A 19,744-nucleotide genomic window follows, 5' to 3' on the forward strand; every position below is an offset into this window, starting at 1 on the left:
CCTGCTCCCAAGGAACCAAACTGAGTTCTGGAGACATGTAAACAAGCAGATAAGTCTCATTTCATGTGCAGAAGAAATATTGTTGCTATTCAGTTGCAACCCTATGGACTGCAGCACATTAGGCCTCCCTGTCCTTCACTATCTCCAGGAGTTTGCTCAAACCCATGTCCATTGAGTTGGTTATGCCATGCAACCATCTCATCCTCTGTCATCTCCTTCTCCTGCCTTCAATCTTTCCCAGCATCAAGGTCTTTTCCACTGTGTCAGCTCTTCAGATCAGGTGGCCAAAGTACTGAAGCTTCAGCTTCAGCATCAGTCCTTTCAGTGAATATTCAGGGTTGATCTCCTTTAGGATTGACTGGTTTGATCTCCTTGCAGTCCAAGGGACTCTCAAGAGTCTTCTCCAATACTACAATTCAAAAGCATCAATTCTTAGGTGCTCAGCCTTCCTTATAGTTCAATTCTCACATCCATACTTGACTACTGAAAAAAACCTTAGAAGAAATGTAGGTACATATACAAAGGTTTAGGCTAAAACCATCACTGGCATTGTCACCAAACACAGATCGCTAGGCTGAGGGCTGGGTCCATTGGCCCTTGAGGTGGGCTATTGAAGCGGCATCTTTAGCCCCTTCCGGTCTTTGTTCATCTACAGAGAACTTGACTTTTCCAGTTCATCTTGGAAGCACGAACAAAGATAATCCCAGCTTGTCACTAAGCCAGACCCTGCAGGGCCTGTCTTGGTACAGAAGCCACCAGGAGGGGAGGGCGGTCGTGCCATCGCAGGAAAGGCCAGGGGCGTGGCTCCAGACGCCACATTGCTGTTTCCTGAGCCTCCTCAGTATATTGCAGCTGGTGTGTGTGCTTTCCCTTCTGCTGTGCTACCCGGTACCCTCCCGGGCCCTGTCTAGGGGTGCCCTCTGGTGGCCTGTAGCCTGGAAAGCTTTGGTGCCTCTTAAGGAAACAGGCTTCCCAAATGGCTCAGTGGTAAAGAATCCCCTTGCCGGTCGGTGCAGGAGACGCAGGTTCAATCCCTGGGTCGAGAAGATCCCCTGGAGGAGAGCGTGGCAGCCCACTCCAGTATTCTTGCCTAGAGAATTCCATGGAGAGAGGAGCCTGGTGGGCTATCGTCCATGGGGTCAGACATGACTGACCACCCGTGTGCACGGAAACAGCCAGGCAGGAAGAAAGCCTAAGAAGGAGTCGCAGAGATTTCCCCCAGGCTCCTTCTTCCCAACACAAACTCCAGCCTCACCATCCCGTCCATTTCTTTTTTTTTTTATTCTTTTTAATTTTTTTTTTGTCACACCATGCGCGGCTTGTAGGGTTTTAGTTCCCCAGCCAGGGATCAAACCCAGGCCCTCGGCAGTGAAAGCATGGAATCCTCCTCATTGGACTGCCCGGGAATATCCCCCTAGGAATTTTGGGACGTGCCCAGTTTTGAGGAGGAATCCTTTTCAACCCCATCAGCTTTCAGTTTGGGTATTCTACCATCAAACCACTCCCTGGAGACTTGGCATTCTGGATTGTTTATGGCAGAGAGATCACCCCAAATCTTCAAAGGCACTAAGGCCCAATGGATAAAAAGGCATCTGCGAATTTTTCTAATGAGGGGGGCATTTTTCCTTTGCTCAATGCTGAACCCCTGCCCTCCCCCCTAATCCTGTTCCTTCGGTGTCTCCCATAGCTGAGGCCTCAGTGGAGAAGGGCAATCTCCTCCTCGGTGTTAAATGCTCTAAGGAAAGCATTTCTGGTAAATGTGATCCTTTCGATGGAGCTGTTGTTCTAGCTGAAGCTTGCGTGCTCCTAACCCTCAGTGGAGGCCATCCACACATTTTCTTCCTCAACCAGGGGCAAGGTCTGTGGCCCATGCCTTCCAGTGACGTTGCTGATGGCTGCGGCCCTAGCAGTGCCTACCCTTGGCAAAGCAGTAATGTTGGTAGAACCCAGTTTTTGTTCCAGGCCACTCCCCCCCCCCCCCCCCCCCCCCCGGCTTTTGCAGAGCTTATCCCTTCTGTCCCCCGCCCCGGGGCCCACTCTTCTAGTCTAATGCATCCTCCATCATTCAAAACCCTATGTGCACTGATATGCGTGTCCCTCCCCAAGGAGGCTTGCCTTTTCCAACCTTTATTTCTTTTGGAAAAGGACATTGTTCTGGAAACAAAATACCTGGATTTTTCACTCCAGTACTGCCACTGATGGGCGTGTGATCCCAGACAAACCAATTTCTCTCTATAATATGGTCCAAGTCAGGAATTCTCAACTTGGCTGCACATTAGAATCACACAGGAAGCTTTCTAAAAGTATCTTTTGTTGTCTGGGGCCAACCCCAGAAAGTCAGTTTCATTTGGTGTGGGGCAGGACCCAAGCATTGAGGAAGGCATGGAAACCCACTCCAGTATTCTTACCTGGAGAATCCCATAGACACAGGAGCCAGGTGGGCTACAGTCTATGGGGTTACAAAGAGTCGGACACAATGAAGCAACTTAGCACGCACAACGCAGGACCCAGGCATTAGGGCTTTTTATTGTGTTTGGATAGTTATCCAATGCAGTCAAGTAAAGCTATTCAAGCAACTTCCAGTCATCAGGAGGGTTCAGAAGTTTAGGTGGGTGGGGAAGGGGAAGTCTCCGAGAGCCTTAGCATTGTCCCTTACTATTTGCCTACGTGCTAAGCCAACCCCTAGCATCCCTCATAGCTATGAGGCTTCCCTCATAGTTCAGTCGGTAAAGAGACTGCCTGCAATGCAGGAGACCCGGGTTTGATTCCTGGGTTGGGAAGATCCCCTGGAGCAGGAAATGGCAACCCACTCCAGTATCCTTGCTGGAGAATCCCATGAACAGAGGAGCCTGGCGGGCTACAGTCTATGGGGTCGCAAGAGTTGGACACGACTGAGCGACTAGGCACACACAATCCAACCCTGGATTCAGGAAATACATGTGGAAGGCCATCTGGAGCAAAGAGAAAAGCATGGGACAGCAAGGGCTGAGGTAATTAAGGAACACAGTCTTTTTATAAAAATTCTCAGCAGAGCCCTTTCAAGCCTCCGGAGCTATGGTGTGGTTCCATGAGCTTTGGGGTGACTGAGCAGCAGGCAACGTCACGGTCAGCGGCCAGATTGTCCTACAACCGATGACGGGGCTGCGGGAGAAGCGCAGGGGCTTGAGACCAGACAAGACTGGAGCTGGCTTAGCCCAGGCAGCACCATGATAACTGGTCCAGGAGCCAGTGCCCCGCCCACTTCCCACTACATCTGAAGACAGCAAACCCTGCAGCCGTTGGTTGACTGCATGGACTCCTGATCCAGGCTGCTTGGGTTAAAATGCCTGCTCTACTACTTACTAGCCATGTAACCTCAGACGCATTGCTCAGCCCCTCTGTGCCTTGTCCCCTTCCTGTAAGATGGAAATAATAATAATGTCTACCTCTAATTAGATGGGTTGGTACTTGAGCTATGCATGAAACTTAGGATGTGCTAAAGAATTATTTCCTTTCATTCAGGAGAAACCTCATACTATTCTGGAATGGGAATCCAAAGACCTGGCTTTCCCTCCCACCTCCACCTTGATTTAGCTGGGTGTTCTGGGGTGAAAGTGAAAGTCACTCAGTCATGTCCGACTCTTTGCAACCCCATGGACTGTACAGTCCATGGAATTCTCCAGGCCAGAATACCGCAGTGAGTAGCCATTCCCTTCTCCAGGGGATCTTTCCAACCCAGAGATAGAACCTAGGCGTCCCGCATTGCAGGTGGATTCTTTACCAGGGGTAGGATTCTTTACCAGGGTACTCCTCCGGGGTAGGTGACCTACGCTAGGGCCCTCTGTTCTAAACTGAGGAGTAGGACTAACCCCCTTACTCGAAATTCCTCCATGAATCCCCACTGACCTCACAATAAAGTTCCAGATCCCCAGCTTGGCCTTCAATGCCCTTGGTGTTTCCAACTCCTACCCTTCCCTCCAGCCTCAATCCACAGACCACCCAAGGTGGTTATGGCTGCTGAGTGGGCTTGCAAGGCATCATCATATCATGTCTCTGCTCCATTCAAAGGCTCCCCATGGCTTCTTGTACCCCTGAGAGTAAAACCCTAGGCCGTCTGTACAGCCTGCCTGGCCCCACAATCTGACTTCACCTCCCACCTCTCTCCCTCTCCACCTGACACCCCGTTCTCTGGCTTCTTGGCTGTTCCCAAGACTCTGTTCCCAAGCTCTGGAGAGAGAAAGGCCAGGGTGGGCTGCAGTCCTTCTGGAAGCGCTGAACCATGAGAGTGGCCTTCCCTGACCACCCTGTACACAATGGCTCACTGCCCCGTCATCCTGTCTCATGTTTCCCAACTGCCCCACCATCCCTAATCTATTATGTATTTGTTTACAGTCCGTCTCCCCTTCTGCAATGTAAGCTCAAGAGACCAGGGGCGTTGTTGGGCTCCTTGCTGTGTCCCCAGCTCTGTGGATCATGCTGGGCACATACTAGGTGTCCAGAAACTGTGCTGTAAGCTGAAGGATGCTGACTTGCCTACTAGAGGAAGCTGTGTTATTGCAAGGAACACACAGGAAAGCCATATCTTGACCAAAAAGGATAGACCTCTTTTACAGGTGATGCCACACATAGAGATGGATGGGGAGGCTATTTTAGGAGCAGTGGGAAGATTATTAGCTGAAGTCCTCAGATCAGGACACTGGGGCAATGCCCACCACTTGTGAGCATGTGGAACGGGAAAACATGGCAAGCCATTTAGCTCAGCCCATCTCACCAGAGGACTAAACCCTGAATTTAGACTGATGGTCTGTTCTCTCTGAAAGGGCTCGAGAAAACAGACAGTGCTCCAGACTCACCACGCCCACCCTGTCCGTCATTATACCTCCAGGCACCTAGGAAGCCACCAGGGCTGGCGGCCATCTGGGCTGTCCCGCTGTAGTCAGGACACTCCTTACGGTGTCTTACTTCTGTACGACATCACGTGAACCCTTGGTGGCTTCCAAAATGAAGCTACGTGGTTTGATGGCAAGTCTCTGGTGGGAAATGCCACCCTTTAATAGTCCTCATGGCTTTTCTGAAAAAAATAGAGTCCTTTTTATTCAAAGCCTAATTCAGTTAATTTTTTCCAATATAAATAAATAATCTAAAGTGTAAGCAGGCCTTTCCACGGCTGACCAGTGGTTAAGACTCTGCGCTCCCACTGCAGGGAGCACTGGTTTGATCCCTGGTCAGGGAAGTAAGATCCCACATGCCACATAGTGTGGTCGAAAAAATTAAAAAGTAAAGTGTAAGCAAATTCTCTCGCAGGCTATGCTGACTCTCTGCCTCTGCTCAACTTAAAGACCTCCCCTGGCAGAGCCTAGGCCCAGCTTTCCCTGAACCTACTCAGAAGTTTCCTCTCCCATGGCGCTGCACTGATTTCCCACGGGCATCATGTGTCCTGGGGAGGGCATAAAGGGGTGGCAAGGAACACCTGCCCACACACCTGGGCTCCCAGATCTGTGTCCTTTGTCCAATCCTAACTCCACCCTGATCTAGGGGGACCCAAGAGATGCTGTGGTCCCCAAAGTCTACCTGGGGTTTATAACGTGAGGGATGAGCAGGGGACACCCACAAAAAGCAAGCTGGGGAAGAATTATGTAACCGTTTTATAAACAATCAAGTTAACTTTTGTGAAAACACCTGGGACTGCTTCAGGAGAGAAGAAAGTCCAGAGTGGACTGGAGTGATTCTGGAAGTTCTAAGACCCAAATCCAAAGCTCACTCCCTCTAGGAAGACTTCTCTGGGGCAGGATGAGCCCTCCCCACTGCAGGTCGTGTTGCACGAATCCTCATGGGCACCTCGCAGGCGGTACTGAGCAGTCACCATCTTCTCTTGTGATTACTTAAGTACGAGGTGAATCACCCTTCGGGAGACCTGCCCTGGACCTGGGGCAGAAGCCTGTCTGTGAGCTTCATTGCTTCCCACACTTCCCTGAACTCTGCCACTGAGCACAGCCTAGCAGGATCCGTGTTGCTCACCAGACTGAATGCCCTGGGAGGGGAGGAGCCATGTTGGTCTAGTTCAGACCCATGTGCCCTAAGCCTTGTGCAATGCCCAGACCATGATCTATGGTCATCAATCAATATTTGTTGAATGAAGGAATCCCCCCCCCCCCACCAGAATGCAGCTGGGGCCATGCTTTATATTCTCTGCATTCTTATCTATACTTATCACAGTATTGGCACCCTTGTGATTTTCTGGTTGAATGAATGAATGGAAGGAAGATTTCACAGCAGAGATGTAACTTGAACTGGGCCTTCAAGGATGCCGCAGTCTACAAAGTCCCAGAGAGAGTGATGTGGTTAAGATCCCATCAGCCTTTTACTGTGGTCCAACTCCCCTGATGGAGTCTTTCATATTAGACCCGATTAACAATGAGGAGCCCCTGGTGGCTCAGATGGTAAGGAGTCTGCCTGCAGTGCAGGAGACCCAGGTTCGATCCCTGTGTCTGGAAGACCCAGGAAGATCCTGTGTTGTGAATTTCCCCTGGAGAAGGCAATGGTAAGCCACGCCAGTATTCTTGCCTGGAGAATCCCATGGACGGAAGAGCCTGGTGGGCTGCAGCCCACGGGGTCACAAAGAGTTGGTCAACGCTGAATGACTCACTTTCCCTTTCAACAATGAGGAATGCAGCCAGAGGCATAATAGAGAAAGCATGCCAGCTGCCTCAGTTCTGCACCTGGCACCAGCCGCATACACACCTGGGGTCGTCTTTATACCCTCCTAGTCCAGCACAATGCCTAGCACATGGCAGACTCCTCATTAATATGTGTTGAATGAAATCATATATAGCCAACCCATTATTAAGTATCTTGCAGCCCGTAAGTCTCTGGATTGAAGGGAAATGTGTGCAGAAGTGGAGACTCAAGAAAAATGCTCCCAATCTGCCAGGCTAGACTCTGCAGCCTTGGTTTCTGCAGAATTAAAGGACTGAGTCTAAGACAGGCACCAAGCCGTGTCAAGTGCAAGCTGTAACCTTCGTTCTGAAGTCTGTCACACACCAGACCTAGAGGCGAGAGTCGCCCCCTTGTAGCTGAGTGGGAAGGAGTCTGGCCCAGCCCCTCGGGGCAGAAGTGGGGATGGGGGATACATGATCCATGTGAGGATGGATGGGTACAGGGGCATCTGATGGAAGACAGGGTCCTGAGGAAGGGAGGTACCTAATTCACAGCATGGAAGGAAGTGTTTGGAGGCCTCACAAGCCTTGGTGAGTGGTGGGTCACCCCAGTTCCCAGAATTGTAGTCTCTTTTCTCCCAGAGAGTCTGATCCATGGATAGTTTGAGCTTGACTATTTCAAATGCAGGGCACTGAGCACAATGGAAAACATAATATTACCTTTTCCTCTTGTCTGTACCTCTGCCCCTAGTAAACAGAAGAGAGGGCGCGAAAGGGGGTGGAAGGGGAGGGGAGAGGAGGGAAAGGAGGGGAAGGAAGAAGCAAGAGAGAAAAGACAGCAGTCAGATTTTTGCCTCCTCGTCCCCCAGTCTGCACTGCAGGAAAGTTCCTTTGGGCTCACCACGTGGTGCAGGTGCTGCTGGAGAGGCCCTTTCTGGGAACTGGTTGCCAAATTCATTGACCCTGATGAGCAGCTGTGAGCCAACGTGGGGCAGAGCCAAGCGAGTCACTTACCTGCTGGGCTCCCGTGTATTTGTGGGGTCTCTGGACGGGACCTGGGAGGACAATCGGGGGCCACCTTCATCCAGCTCTATGACTCTTTCTTCCAGGAGCACCCCAGTGGCTGCCAGGAAGCAATGCAAAGCTCTACCCCTGCCAGCCCCAGGACAAGACACTGCCAGCTCTCAGCTCAGGGGAGCTCTCCCCGGCCCACCAGGCCCCTCCTTCTCAGATGGGTGGCCACACACTGCATCCCTGCCTCTTTGCTTAAGGACTTTGAGCCTCAGTTCCTTTAGGTATTCATTATAACGGGAGCAATATCAGTAACCTCTCCCCCCATGACAGGGGGCTGCCAGCACAATCCAGGGAGACAGTGGATGTGAGGCCAGGATGACCACATCCAGGCGGTTGTGGTTTAGTTGCTACGTCGTGTCCCACTCTTTGCAACCCCATGGACTGTAGCCCACCAGGCTCCTCTGTCCATAGTATTTCCCAGGCAAGAATACTGGAGTGGGTTGCCATTTCCTTCTCCAGGGGATCTTCCTGACCCAGGGATCGAACCCAGGTCTCCTGCATTGCAGGTGGTCTCCTTCACTGCAGGCGGATTCTTTACCAACTGCGCCACCAAGGAGGCCCTTACACCCCAGCTTCTAGGTTAATTACAAAGGAACAGGGGAGAGACAGCACGTGCTCAGAGTGACCGGTGCTGGTGAGGGTGAGGGCAAGCTGGGCTCTGCCCGTACTCTCCCAGCAGGTCTGCAAGCAAGGCCGTGGGGCATGGGCAGGGGTCCCGAGCACCGAGAGCTGGCACTGTGGCTACGACAGGCCTGAACTCAGGACCATGCCACAGGGCCAGCTGGGGCCTTTCAGGGGCCCAGGCAGGAAGGCCAAGCAGGAGGGTGTGGGTCACAAGCTCACTTGGCGCCTCTTGGCTTGTTTCCAGGTCTTACCGGGATGGAACAGCCCTAGAGGGCACCTCATAGAGCTGCCCAGGCTAAACCAGAACTTCATGAGCGTCCCTCAGGACCCTCCCCCCAACCAGTTCTCAGAGTCCTGTAGTCTCTACCTTTCTGCTAGACTCCTTCCTGAAGAGCGTCAGCGCCCTCTTCAGGGACCAGGCGATAACGGAACCGAAATACTCAGCGAGGGCTGGCATGGAGCCTGGCATCACTGGGAACAGGAACGGGGGAGTGAGCCCGCCCATCACGGGTGAGCGCTAGGGGAGGGGTTAACAGGGCAGCCAGTGGGCAGCGAGCACCTAAGCGGCCACCACCCAGGATAGAACGTGAGGTCGAGAAGATCGAGAGAACGCTAGGAGCCAGAGAAATGAGACAGTCCGGTCTGTCTAGAGTCAGGAGGGCCTTCGTAGAGGAGCTGGCATTTCAGAAGAGTCACCTCTGAGCCATGGTTCAGCCTGCAGGCTGGGTGTAGGCTTTGGCTCAACCACTCTTACAAGCAAATAATTCCAAACTCTTCAAACGTGCGTTGTCTCATGTGTAAAATGAGGAAAAGAACATTTCTATGGAAATGTTTCTATAGGAAGAATTCTACAGGAAAAATTGCTATAGGAAGCAGCTATGGTAATAGAGCGTGGTCATGTCCACAGCACTGAGCAGGCTGTCTGCTGTAAAAGAGCCCCAGTCACCACTCACGAAGGACTGGTGGGGTTTGAGCTTACAAAGACGGTGGGGAAAGGGAAGGTGTGGGAGGATAGTATAGATCAACAGCCCATCGGTTTAGGTTTCAGCTACTCAAGGCACAATCTCATTTTAAATAACCAAGGAAGTTTCCATTTAAAGAACTCGAGTGGGGAAACGTCTTATGAAATGAAAATTCCTTTTGAAAGTGTGAAGAATCTCTCCCTGTTTCCTAGTTTCAAGTCTGAGTTTCGTAGTTATTTCAGTGTGTACCGAGCGGGTCCTTTATTGAGGATGTCATGCTGAGGATTTGGCAATTCAGAGATCAGGTGGTCTCCAACCTCAAGGAGTTTCCGAGTAACAAGTGCACAGGTCCTGGGGAAATGGGTATTTTTCAAGAAGCCTAGTCCAGACCCTCTTTCAAATATCTCTCGGGAACTGGACGGCCCCCTACCCATGCCCCACCCCCCGCACCAGGTTCCTCAGTGTTGGGAAGACCGGCTTTTTCTGCTAAGATCAGGGCCAATGGGCCACTACTGGCCCAGATGGGTCAAGCATCCCCCAGCTGGAGGTGAACATTGGAGGTCTAGCGAGATATTCTAAGACCCAAGAGGGAAACTTCCCCAATCAGCCTTCCTTCACTGAATTTAAAATTAACAGCCCAACTATAAAGAGAGCTTTTGCTCTGTGTTCACAGGGAAAGGACCAGCCCGTGCAGATCTGACCTTGACTCTGATTCTCACCTCTCTTGCCGCAGACCAGAACCACAGGAAACATTAACCCTCAGTTCACCAAACAGGTGCCTTTGCCAAAAGACATTCAGCCTTGTGTGGGTTTGTTGGAAGGGGGGTGCAGAATATCTCCATCATCACTTCCTGAGCTATGCTTGCTAAATGAAGGGGTTCATCACAATGTGAGATGGATTCTTTCATCATCCCCATCTTGCAGATGAGAAAACTGAGACTTAGTAAGATTAAGTAACCTATCCAATGATCATACAGCTATGAGGAATGAATACCAAAGCCTGTATTTTTAACCACAGTTCTGCCAACACCCAACCTAGTGCCGTGATATGGATACTCTGCTACATTTCTTTAAGACGCCTTCTATGTCAGAATAGGAGAACTGCGAATTGTATACATGGGGGGTGGAAATTCACAGCCTGGGGGCAGGGGAGGATGTATCAGGACAGGAAATAAGTTTTATTAGGCTACAATAATGTTTCAAAAATAAAGTTTTAAAATTTAAATTATTTGTCTAGCCTGCCATGTATTTTATTACATCTGGCTCTTTGCACGTGTAATTACCCGCCTGGGCCCAGGAAACATTTGAATCCATGACCCCTGGTAGAGCCCATCCCACCCCACCGTGACTACGGGGCCGTGCCTTGAATCCTTTTGTTCTGAAGGCACTTCACCTTCTTTCCTACAGAAAGTACTTTGGGGCTGTCTCACCCACAGTGAGAACCAAAGAGCCAGTCAAGCCAATGAGACTCTAAAATTTTCCCCTACTCTGTCCACCTTGTCTCTCCCTGCCTGCCCTGCAAAGGACTCCACAGTCCTAGACAGGCAGCCTGTGTTCCCTAGGCCGGAAGTCCGCTGAGTGTGGGCAGCTCCAGTGGGAGCCTGGCTGTCAGCACTAACCCCACAGTCTTCACTGGACTCAGGAATCCACAAGCCTGGCATTGACAGAGGCCCCCAGGTGCAAGGCTGGGCCACTGCTCTAGTTTCTGCAGACCCGAGGCAGCTCTCAACTCAGACCTGCCACGTTCTTGGGACGGCACCTTAAGTGAGGCCTCTGGGTCCAGCAGAGAGGGTAGCTGGTGCCCCCAGGTGTCCTAAGGGCTCTGGACACCCCTCTGTTTACGTGTTCCAGGACAAAATCTTGGGAAACCTTGTTTCATGAAACCAGGAGTCAGCTTCTTGATGGGAAAACTGCTGTGGAATAAAAGGGTGTGTGTGTGTGTGTGTGTGTGTGTGTGTGTGTGCGCGCACACGTATGTGTGTTGGGGTGAGGATGCAAGGAAAGAGAGAAAAAAGAAGAGAGGAAGGAAAAAACAAACAGCCCAACTCAAAAGACATGTGGTTTTCTTCTTGTGGTTTGATGCAAGGGCTTCGTGGTTTAAGTGAAGATCAGAGCCCAGAATGTGGGAGCGCTAAAGACTGGGTGGGGCTGGGCAGCGTCCTGAGAACAAAGAGTCTATTGAGGAAGCTCTGCCCAGGGAGAGGTGGGCAGAGGAGGGCGGGCGTCTCCAGCTCACCTGGGAGCCCGCCTGGCCAGGCTTCTGGTCTACCCAAGAAGTCGGCACAGCCTGACTCATTTGGGAACCTTTCTGCCTCTGAGACGGCAACTCAGATGTAGTACTGTACAAGGGAAATTTCCAAGCCTGTGAGCGTGGGCTTGGAGTTCTGAAAACAAAGTCCCCATGGAGAAAGATATGAGATGAAGACAAAGTTTTTAATTCTGTGCAGTCACTAACAGTGACCCTGAGCTTGGACCAGACCACTTACAGCTCCAACTTCCCAAGATTCTAGACTCTTTTTGAGATGTGATCTTTCTTCCTTCTCTGAAGCCCAGCAACATCAAGTTTATATGACACTTAAACTTGCCAGATGCTCTTCTAAATGCTCTCTCAGTTCAGTTCAGTTCAGTTCAGTCACTCAGTCGTGTCCGACTCTTTGCGACCCCATGAATCACAGCATGCCAGGCCTCCCTGTCCATCACCAACTCCCGGAGTTCACTCAGACTCGCGTCCATCAAGTCAGTGATGCCATCCAGCCATCTCATCCTCGGTCGTCCCCTTCTTCTCCTGCCCCCAATCCCTCCAGGCATCAAAGTCTTTTCTGATGAACTCTTCGCATGAGGTGGCCAAAGTACTGGAGTTTCAGCTTTAGCATCATTCCTTCCAAAGAAATCCCAGGGCTGATCTCCTTCAGAATGGACTGGTTGGATCTCTTTGCAGTCCAAGGGACTCTCAAGAGTCTTCTCCAACACCACACTTCAAAAGCATCAATTCTTTGGCACTCAGCCTTCTTCACAGTCCAACTCTCACATCCATACCTGACTATTGGAAAAACCATAGCCTTGACTAGACAGACCTTAATCGGCAAAGTAATGTCTCTACTTTTGATAACCCATTAATCTTCATAAGTCTGTAAAATGGGTCCCATGACTATTCCCATTTTACAGATGAGGAAACTGAGGCTCAGAGAGATTGGGTGACATGCTGGATTGTGAGTCCGGGTAGTGAACTCTGTTACCAATGATGTACTGGCTCATTCTGGGAAGATGAGAATGCCCAAGATGAGGCCAAAAATGAGATTTCCAAGGCACTGACCCCTACAGTCCATTCCCCTCCTCCAGCTCCCAACCCCCTCCCCCACTACACACAAACCAATGCAAAAAATGATGTTCACCACCCAGAGAGGCTAGGAGGCCTGGAGAAAGGCAGGTGGCAGGTCCACCTGGCCCCCCTTCCTTCTGAGAGGTAAGACCTGGACTCTGGCAAAGGTGAAGTTCTTGATAAGCCAGACTCCTACCATGCGAAGCAGCCTTTGAACAAAATCTCTGCTATGATTACAGCGCCTCAGGCTTGGAATTTTTGGCACATTTTTTTTCTAAACTTTGGAAACCCCATTGACTATCACTATTGTTTCTGGAAACCTCTTTGAAATATTTATATAAGAATAATACTGGTGCTCCCATCAACCCAGTCAGGGTCACTCCCCACCAGATCCAGAGTGAAGGCCACAGGGCTGCATATGCACACACACACACACACACATGCACACACACAGGCCTACACACACACAGGCCTGCACACACACAGGCCTGCACACACACACACAAACACAGAGGCCTGCGCACACACACACACAGAGGCCTGCACACACACACACAAACACAGAGGCCTGCGCACACACACACACACACACAGAGGCCTGCATGCACACACACACACGCCTACACACCCACACACACACAGGGCTGCACACCCACACACACAGAGGCTTGCCTACCCACACACAGACCTGCACACACACACACACACATGCCTACACACCCACACCCACACATGCCTACACACCCACACCCACACACACACAGGCTTGCATACCCACATACAGGCCTGCACACACACACAGGCCTACACACACAGGCCTGCACACACACACACAGGCCTACACACACAGGCCTACACACACAGGCCTGCACACACACACACATAGGACTGCACACCCAATACACACATAGGCCTGCACACCCAATACACACACAGGCCTGCACATCCACACACACAGACCTTCACACCCACACACACACACACAAGCCTGCACACCCCCCCACACATACAGGTCTGCACACCCACATACACAGAGGCCTGCATACCCACATACACAGAGGTCTGCATACCCCACACACACACACACAGGCCTGCACACCCACGTACAGAGAGGCCTGCACACCCACACACACAGAGGTCTGCATACCCCCCCCCACACACACAGGCCTGCACACACACACAGGTCTGCACACCCACATACACAGAGGCCTGCACATCCCCACACACAGAGGCCTGCCTACCCCCCCCACACACACAGAGGCCTATACACCCACATACACAGAGGTTTGCATACCCACACACACACACACACACAGGCCTGCACACCCACACAAATCTATTGGATTTTCTTTCAGCTAGACCAGGTGCTGTGAGAACACATCTCACTTCCTGCTCCTGACCCCTCACTCCCATCCCACCCCATCAGCCTCACACCTCACTTCTCAGCAAATCACTGAGCGTTGTTAAAGCTGACAAGGTCCTGGGAGACCATCGAATGTCACACAAAGCAGTCAGTTGGTAGAAAGAGCCTTTCAGAGCCGCAGAGGCCAGTAATTTGCAGCCCATCACTAAGCTCTCTAAAGTACCAATAAAAATACTCGCCAAAGCAGTGACTGTGAAGATTAACAGAGGCTCTGCCCATAGAGTCCAGAGCACAGTGCCTGGAGCGGGGTAAGTGCCCAGGATGATGCTACGCCCACCTAGACCTGCACCTGAGTTCCTGACAGAGAAACTGGCATGAGGGAGTGGTCTCGAATAACCACATGTACCCAGAATTTTGTTTAGCACTTTACATATATTCCTTTATTTATTCCATGAGGTAAGACAAAGATCACCTGAGACTCATAGTCGAGACTAAGGGGCTTTCTCGAGGTCACTCAGGCTAGTAAGTGGCCAAGCTCAGATCTACACACTTGAAAAGACTGTGGGGGTCCAGAGAGCATTTCTTTCTCAGTCTGGACCCCAGTGGCCTAAAAATTGTGATGAATCAATGAAAGAATGAATTTTAAAAATGGGCTAGGAAAGTCTGAGTTCAGAAAAACCCTCAGAATCTTATTGAAATAGAATCAAGTCACCCATAGCCTCAACACCACCAAGGCGATCTCTTCTATTTCCTGGGACTAATGTGGGTCAAAGGAGCTTCACTGCCAATGGGTCTGTTTCTGCAAGGATCAGGCATATCTGTAGAACAGAGATAAATACATAATGCAATGCTCACTCAAAGCCAGTTTGTTCTGGCCAAGCTTTAAGTACCCTCTGGGCCACCCCGGAGACGCAAGAAAAGAAGAGCCAGTCTTGTTCTTACCATTCATTGGAGAGGTAAGAAGCTCTGAGTGAGAGGAGACAGGACAAGACTGAGCCCCGGGTCTGAGGGAGAAGAAAGCAATGCCGTGCAGTGAAGAAGGGAGGAGGGAGCCAGTGAGGGTTGAGTGGACCCAGATGTTAGTGGGCAGGGGCGTGGATCCCAGGCCTGTACCACTCACTCTCTTGCCTCCCCTTTCTAGCCACAGGATCCTGGCCACAGGAACTTTCCTCGTGGAATTCTCCAGTCCCAAGTGTCCCTCTTTGACTTGTTTAAATCTGGGCCCCCACAAAGGAACACTTTAGGCTCTTAGGTACAGGGCATTCCTGATGCCTGAGATCTGGGGAGGCTCTGAATGTCTGTGGGACTTCCAGATCATTTTCTTTTCCTCTTTAATTTTTTAGAGCAGTTTTAGATTCACAGTAAAACCGAGGAGTAAGTCCAAAGTGTTCCCATATGCCTGCTGCCCACCCCCAACCTCCCCTTCTGTCAACACCCCCCACCACACTGGTACATCGGTTACATGAACCTACCTGAAAACATCCTTAGCACCCAGGGCCCAGAGTTTCCATTAGGGTCCACTCTGGGTGTTGTGCAAGCCAGGAGTTCTGACATGTGTATAATGATGTGTCTGCCATCATAGTTTCACTGCCCTAAGAATCCTCTGCGCTCTGCCTATTCATCCCTCTCTCCCCCAAAACTCCTGGCAACCACGAATCTTTTTACTGTTTCCATAGTTATTTTTAACATTTTGTTGTTGCGGTAAAAGTCACATAATATAAAACATACAAAAAAAAAAAAAAAAAACATACCATTTTAACCATATTTAACGGTACAGTTCGATGGCCCTAAGTACATTCGCGTTGCTGTGTGACTCTCACCGTCATCCATCTCCCGAAGTTTTCACCTTCCTAAACTGAAACTCTGTCCCCATTATAACACTAACCCCGTATTACCCCTTCCCTGCCCCCCACCCCATCCCTGGCCCCTGGCATCTACCAATCTACTTTCCGACTCCATGAATTTGACTATTCTAGGCATCTGGCATCCGCTCCAGTATTCTTGCCTGGAGAATCCCATGGACAGAGGAGCTTGGTGGGCTGCAATTCATAGGGTCACACAGAGTTGGACACAACTGAAGCGATTTAGCACACATGCACAGGTATCTCACTTAAGTGGAGTCAAACAATATTTGTCTGCACCTAATGTATACTAGGGTTCCCCTGATGGCTCAGACAGTAAAGAATCGTACTGCAATGCAGGAGACCTAGGTTCAATTCCTAGGTAGGGAAGAGCCCCTGGAGAAGGGATTGGCTAACCACTCTAGTATTCTTGCTTGGAGAATCCCATAGACAGAGGAGCCTGGTGGGCTACAGATCATGGTGTTGCAGAGCTGGACATGACTGATCAACTAACAGTTTCACTATCTGCAATATATATTGGAATGCATTTTAAAGTTAACTTAAAATCAACATCCTACAAACAGGTCGTATCTTCTTTTTTTTCTCCCCCGTGCTATACAGTGGATTCTCACCACTTATCTGCTTTATCCACAGTAGTGTATATATGCCAGTCCCAGTCTCCCAGTTTATCCCACTGCTTCCTTCCCACCTTGGGGTCCATATGTTTGTTCTCTATGTCTGTGTCTCTGTTTCTGCTCTGAGCATAGATTCATCTGTACTATTTTCCTAGATTCCACATATATGCCTTAATATACAATATTTGTTTTTCTTTTTCTGACTTAACTTTAACTTCACTCTATGATGGTCTCTAGGTCCATCCACATCTCTGCAAATGATACAATTTTGTTTCTTTTTATGCCTGAGTAATATTCCATTTTATATATATATCACATCTTCCTTATCCATTCTTCTATTGATAGGCATTTACGTTGCTTCCATGTCCTAGCTATTGTAAATAGTGCTGCAAAGAACACTGGGGTGCATGTATCTTTTGGTATTACGGTTTCTTCTGGGTATATGCCCAGTAGCGGGATTGCTGGGTTATATGGTAGTTCTATTTTTAGTTTTTTAAGGAGTCTCCATACTGTTGTCCATAGTGACTGTACCAATTTACATTTCCACCAACAGTGAAGGGGAGTTCCCTTTGTTCCACACCCTCTCCAGCATTTATTGTTTGTAGATTTTTTGATGGTGGCCATTCTGACTGTTGTGAGGTGGTATTTCACTACAGTCTTGACCTGCATTTGTCCAATAATTAGTGATGTTGAGCATCTTTTCATACACCTCTTGGCCATCTGTATGTCTTCTCTGGAGAAATGTCTCTTCAGATCTTCTGCCCATTTTTTGATCGGGTTGTTTGTTCTTTTGGTATTGAGCTGCATGAACTGTTTGTATATTTTGGAGATTAATTTCCTGTTAGTCGCTTCATTTGCAAATATTTTCTCCCATTCTGAGGGTTGTCTTTTCGTCTTGTTTACAGTTTCCTTTGTTGTATAAGAGCTTTTAAGTCCCATTTGTTAATTTTTGTTTTTATTTTCATTATTCTAGGAGGTGGGTCAAAAAAGACCTTAATTTATGTCAAAGAGTGTCCTGCCTATGTTTTCCTCTAAGAGTTTGACAGTGTTAAGCCTTAGTGGGACTTTCTTGGTGGCTCAGACCGTAAAGCGTCTGCCTACAATGCAAGAGACCTGGGTTCAATCCCTGGGTTGGGAAGATCCCCTGGAGAAGAAAATGGAAACCCACTCTAGTATTCTTGCCTGGAAAATCCCATGGACAGAGGAGCCTGGTGGGCTACAGTCAGTCTGTGGGGTCGCAAAGAGTCGGACACAACTGAGAGACTTTACTTTCACTTTCAAGCCTTATGTTTAGGTCTTTAATCTGGTCTAATAGTGGTCCCTTCTTTATATCTTCAGTTGTCAATCTCTTCTGCTATCTTCCTGTATTTCTCATCAATCTTTGCTCTATCAGTTCAGTTCAGTCGCTCAGTAGTGTCCAACTCTTTGCGACCCCATGAATCGCAGCACACCAGGCCTCCCTGGCCATGACCAACTCCCCTAGTTCACTCAGACTCACGTCCATTGAGTCCGTGATGCCATCCAGCCATCTCATCCTCTGTCCTCCCCTTCTCCTCCTTCCCCCAATTCCTCCCAGCGTCAAAGTCTTTTCCAATGAGTCAACTCTTCTCATGAGGTGGCCAAAGTACTGGAGTTTCAGCTTTAGCATCAGTCCTTCCAAAGAAATCCCAGGGCTGATCTCCTTCAGAATGGACTGGTTGGATCTCCTTGCAGTCCAAGGGACTCTCAAGAGTCTTCTCCAACACCACAGTTCAAAAGCATCAATTCTTTGGTGCTCAGCTTTCTTCACAGTCCAACTCTCACATCCATACATGACCACTGGAAAAGCCATAGCCTTGACTAGACGGACCTTAGTCGGCAAAGCAATGTCTCTGCTTTTGAATATGCTATCTAGGTTGGTCATAACTTTCCTTCCAAGGAGTAACCATCTTTAAATTTCATGGCTGCAATCACTATCTGCAGTGATTTTTGGAGCCCCAAAAAATAAAGTCTGACACTGTTTCCACTGTTTCCCCATCTATTTCCCATGAAGTGATGGGACCAGATGCCATGATCTTCGTTTTCTGAATGTTGAGCTTATTTAAGCCAACTTTTTCACTCTCCACTTTCATCAAGAGGTTTTTTAGTTCCTCTTCACTTTCTGCCATAAGGGTGGTGTCATCTGCATATCTGGGGTTATTGATATTTCTCCCGGCAATCTTGATTCCAGCTTGTGCTTCTTCCAGCCCGGTGTTTCTCATGATGTACTCTGCATAGAAGTTAAATAAATAGCTGTAAATTCTGTGTGCCTGAAGGAAGAAGAGAGCTCAGAATCTTCCTGATCTATCATTTTGGCCACTATTAATGATGTGTATTTATATTTTAAGTGAGTTTCTTGTGCAAAGTACATAACTGGACCTTGCTTTTTTAATCTGCTCTGACAATCTCTGTCTTTTAATTGTGTATTTAAAACACTGATGTTTAGGGACTTCATTGGTGGTCCTGTGGTTAAGAACCCACCTTCCATTGCAGGGGATCATGGCCTGGGAACGAAGATCCCACATGCTGTGCGGCAACTAAGCCTAAACGCTACAGCTACTGAGCCTGCACCCGACGACTAGAGAGAAGCTCTGGATGAAGAAGTAAAGCCATCGAAGCAAGAGAAAGCATCACAGGGAAAAGTATTCTTTTTCTACTGTGGAAATGTGAACCTGTCACTATAATGATTATCTCTTCTATCAAATCCTAAAAGGTCAACCCTACTGAGCTCAATTAGCTTGGGCTTCCCTGGTAGCTCAGCTGGTAAAGAACCTGCCTGCAATGCAGGAGACCCTGGTTCCTTTCCTGGGTCCAGGAGATCCGCTGGAGAAGGGATAGGCTACCCACTCCAGTATTCTTGGGCTTCCTTGGTGGTTCAGCTGGTAAAGAATCCGTCTGCAATGCGGGAGACCTGGGTTTGATCCCTGGGTTGGGAAGATCCCTTGGAGAAGGGAAAGACTACCCCTTCCAGTATTCTGACCTGGAGAATTCCATGGAATATATAGTCCATGGGGTTACAAAGAGTCGGACATGACTAAGTGATTTTTTTATTATTTTTTTTATTCTTATCTTGTATGTTCTGCTGTCAAAAGTTAGTGAAGGCTTGGGTGTGGGATGAATTGGGAGATTGGGATTGACGTATATACACTACTGATACTATGTATGAAATTGATAACTAATGAGAACCGAGTGTATGGCATGGGGAGCTCTACTCAGTGCTCTGTGGAGACCTAAATGGGAAGGAAATCTAAAAAAGAGGGATCATATGTACAC

General features: G+C 49.2%; 1 long non-coding RNA gene across 1 annotated transcript in view; it reads right to left on the bottom strand.

Annotated features, from left to right (window-relative positions):
• Nucleotides 1–2,504: 2,504 nt before the first annotated feature.
• Nucleotides 2,505–19,744, bottom strand: part of LOC105604510 (uncharacterized) — an 85,691-nt gene continuing 68,451 nt past the window's right edge. Inside the window, exon 6 of the long non-coding RNA XR_006057796.2 lies at nucleotides 2,505–18,701. This is a non-coding gene — a long non-coding RNA (uncharacterized LOC105604510). The remainder of the gene's footprint in view (nucleotides 18,702–19,744) is intronic.

Source organism: Ovis aries, chromosome 23 (genome assembly GCF_016772045.2).
Source record: "Ovis aries strain OAR_USU_Benz2616 breed Rambouillet chromosome 23, ARS-UI_Ramb_v3.0, whole genome shotgun sequence".
Lineage (NCBI taxonomy): Eukaryota > Metazoa > Chordata > Mammalia > Artiodactyla > Bovidae > Ovis > Ovis aries.